Below are 3,810 nucleotides of genomic sequence, written 5' to 3'. Positions count from 1 at the left end.
CTGAGCAACCTGACATAGTGTGAGGTGTCCCTGCCCATGGCAGGGGATTGCAGCTAGATGATCTCTGAAGTCCCTTCCAGCCCTGACAATTCTATGATTCTAATAAGGAAAAATAAAGAGGATAAACATAGATGCAGCAACAGAAATGTATAATTCCATTTACCATAACTACTCTTTATGAGATCTTTCATGCTCTTTGTTTCAAGATTTATGTGGTTGTGTCACTTATTTCAATGATTTTCTTTTTCCAAGAGATGCTATTACTTTTCTCTGAGCTATTAAACATCTATTGTTTAATACTCACTAGAATATTTTGGCAGTAGCTAAGCATCAGTCTAATCCTTTTATCATAAAAGTCTACACTGGAAAGATCACCTTATTCTAAGGTTACTAAAATGAAAGCAAAAGCTCTTATATATTACAGTCCTCCTTCACCTTATTCTATGGTTACTGAAATGAAAGCAAAAGCTCTTACAGATTACAGTCCTCCTTTCTTTTTTTTACCTTCAAAAGACTTCCATTTTCTTCTCCAGACCTGCCACTTGCTAGTTGTATTATGAAAAGCTGTGCTTATAGCAGACCTATTGTAGAGTGAAAAGAGAAAATGCTTTGCTACAAGGCAGTAGCTAATTCACTATTCTTCAGGGATTGATATTCATCTATCCTTCAATAAAAGCTAATGGTTAAATAGACCCAATGCACTCAGCTAATCTAGGAAGAAGCTGATGGCTGGGGGCTGGGATTCAAAGTTCACACTGAAGTGCTATTCCTGAAGACAAAGATACTCTTACCTCTGCCTTAGAAAAGGATGACAATGCTACCAAAAAGAGTCAGATGGCTTTCATTCTCCAACACATGGCTTTATGCAGCAGCACCTACTGCATCAGGGGAAAAAAAGCTCTATTTTATTACTTTTTAAACATGCTTTACTTTTGTCATTATTTTTTCTTTTTAAGGGACTTGAATATTTAAACAAAGGGATCACATTTTAAATAACTCTCTGTCTAGTCTTTTGTTACTTGAATTTCAACACCCTTAAGAAGAGACAATGATTATTTTTTTCTTTATCTTCATGGAAAGCAATTTCAGCAAAGCACTCCCAGAATGAGGGGAGATGACAACACCACATTTCCCTCTGTGTAACTACCATTCCTGCTAAAGGTACTGCTGTGCTGTGCATATCAAACAGTCCAGGGCAAGAAGGAAAGCTCACTTGAGAAATCAATGAAAAATAAAAGCCCACAACCAACACAGCAAACTACACAAGGGCAGATTTTTATAAGCAAGGTTATGACTTCAACCACAATATATAGCACATCACATGGCTGCTGTACAGCTGCATCTGCATATGAGTGCAGGTATCCCACTGGCTCTTTTCATAGAGGATCTGAAATTGTTTTCTCTGTGCTGCAGGATATTTCAGTCTGAAAACAAAATGACCTGAACGTACAGATATATCATTTGACTGCAGGAATTTTGATCACAAATGGTCTAATCCTGGTGTCCTCCTCAAAACAACACCGACAAAGCTCTCCCTGACCAGTCCCAAGGAAGAACAGAGGTTCGGCCAGGGGGGTTAGGAAGCAAAGTGGATTAGTCAAAGAGGCTAGAGAGATACATCTCAGCCAGTTCCCCAGCAGAAGTGATTATCTCTGTTTTTATTTCTTGTTCTTATACATCTCAGCAAGCCTATGTGGGAAGTAGACATCACCATTGTTTTCCTTTCACAGCCTTTAATCTAGTTCTTCTCATCAAAACATTCTAGCTAGCTTCTATCTGTTCTATCTGCTCCTATCAGTTTAATATCTGATATGTCCTCGATGAGAGGACTTTATATTAAATGGATTTTTGGGCGTGGGAGTTGGATCCAGAGCCTGCTCCCACATTTAAAAGTTGAATTATTTTCTTAGGGCTGGGTGCTAGGTTGGGCTGGATGATCTTGGAGGTCTCTTCCAACCTGGTTGATTATATGATTCTATGACTTTGTATCTTCATGTTGAGGTACAGGAATGTGTCCAGAGAAGGGCAATGAAGCTGGTGAGGGGCCTGGAACACAGCCCTGTGAGGAGAGGCTGAGGGAGCTGGGGGTGTGCAGCCTGGAGGAGGCTCAGGGCAGACCTCATTGCTGGCTACAACTACCTGAAGGGAGGTTGTAGCCAGGTGGGGTTGGGCTCTTCTGCCAGGCAACCAGCAATAGAACAAGGGGACACAGTCTCAAGTTGTGCCAGGGGAGGTCTAGACTGGATGTTAGGAGAAAGTTCTTGACAGAGTGATTGGCATTGGAATGGGCTGCCCAGGGAGGTGGTGAAGTCAACATCCCTGCAGGTGTTCAAGAAAAGAGTGGATGAGGCACTTGGTGCCATGGTCTGGTTGACTGGCTAGGGCTGGGTGCTAGGTTGGACTGGATGAGCTTGGAGGTCTCTTCCAACCTGGTTGATTCTATGAGTCAAACTAGCACGGTGTGGTAAATGCTAATAAATGCTAATCTCCCATTCTGGTAGAGTTTTCCTGGTGAGTGTTGTTCCCACCAAGACTGCAGTAGGAGGTGCTGTGGCACCCAGCATGGGCAAGGTCTTTCTGCTCCAGACCGCAGCGAAGGGCTTGCCTTCAACCTTTCCAAGGGTATTTGCAAAGCTGTTAGAAGGAAAAGGCTTTCTCCCATTTGTTAGCATTCAGCAAGTCAATTCCTTTGAATCTGCTTGTGAGACAGCCTTGTTTAAAGAGTAACCAGTGAGGGCTGTGATTGGTCTGTATCACCCAATTAGCCACGTCGGAGTGCCTGCCATTTCGTTTTCTCAGGGTGTCATATTTTGCTAAATCCAAGCGACTCTGAAGAATTAAATATTCGGAGGGTTCTCTGACTCTCTCTTCTCAATTAATTACACTGACTGATTACAAGTGACAAGGCCTGGGCTATTCAAATGTACTGTTTTCCACTGAGGAAACACTACAAAATGTGGATGAGTCATTTTGTGTAAGACAATGGGGTCATGGCCAGCGTGAAAAACTGAGCTGGGAGTAAAAAATGGTCTGTGTGTGAGGACAAAACATGGTGGGGAAACTATTTCTCTCCATAAATGCACAGGATATTGCTTTTTACCTCTTCTGCTTTTGTAGAAACTGCCTCCTCTGCTTTTTAAATGTCATCCATATTTATCAGACTGCATGGTTCTTGACATTTAGGAACATTTTTTCATCAAACTGTAACCGAAGCTTTGACAAAGGGTACTAATTATCAGGAGACTGATTTTTTTTCCCCTTTCTTTCCCCCTTTTTTTAAGAAGCATCAGGCTACAGAAAAAGTGTGAATTATCAGCTAATTCTAAGGTTCCTGTAGCAGTCTCACTTCCCTTCCTGTTACAACATAGCTAGAAATAAGAACTTCAGAGAATCATAGAATCAGTCAGGGTTGGAAGGGACCACAAGGAGCAGCCAGTTCCAACCCCACTGCCATGCCCAGGGACACCCTACCCTAGATCAGGCTGCCCACAACCTCATCCAACCTGGCCTTAAACACCTCCAGCCATGGGGCCTCAACCACCTCCCTGGGCAGCCCATTCCAGGCTCGCACCACTCTCCTGCTCAACAACTTCCTCCTCACCTCCAGCCTGAATCTCCCCACCTCCAGCCTTGCTCCATTCCCCTAGTCCTGACACTCCCTGATATCCTGAAAAGTCCTTCCCCAGCTTTTTTGTAGGCCTCCTTCAGACACTGGAAGGCCACAAGAAGGTCACCTCAGAGCCTCCTCTTCTCCAGACTCAACAGCCCCAACTCTTTCAGTCTGTCCTCACATCAGAGCTGCTGCAGCCC

At 43.4% G+C, this 3,810-nt stretch overlaps 1 pseudogene; it reads left to right on the top strand.

The window, feature by feature from the left end:
- Positions 1–1,753: 1,753 nt before the first annotated feature.
- Positions 1,754–1,907, top strand: LOC135175170 (U2 spliceosomal RNA; annotated as a pseudogene).
- Positions 1,908–3,810: the final 1,903 nt, after the last annotated feature.

This window comes from Pogoniulus pusillus, chromosome 4 (genome assembly GCF_015220805.1).
Source record: "Pogoniulus pusillus isolate bPogPus1 chromosome 4, bPogPus1.pri, whole genome shotgun sequence".
Taxonomy (NCBI): domain Eukaryota; kingdom Metazoa; phylum Chordata; class Aves; order Piciformes; family Lybiidae; genus Pogoniulus; species Pogoniulus pusillus.
Note: the sequence above shows the minus strand (reverse complement) of the source record. Positions and strands in the feature narration are given on the sequence as shown.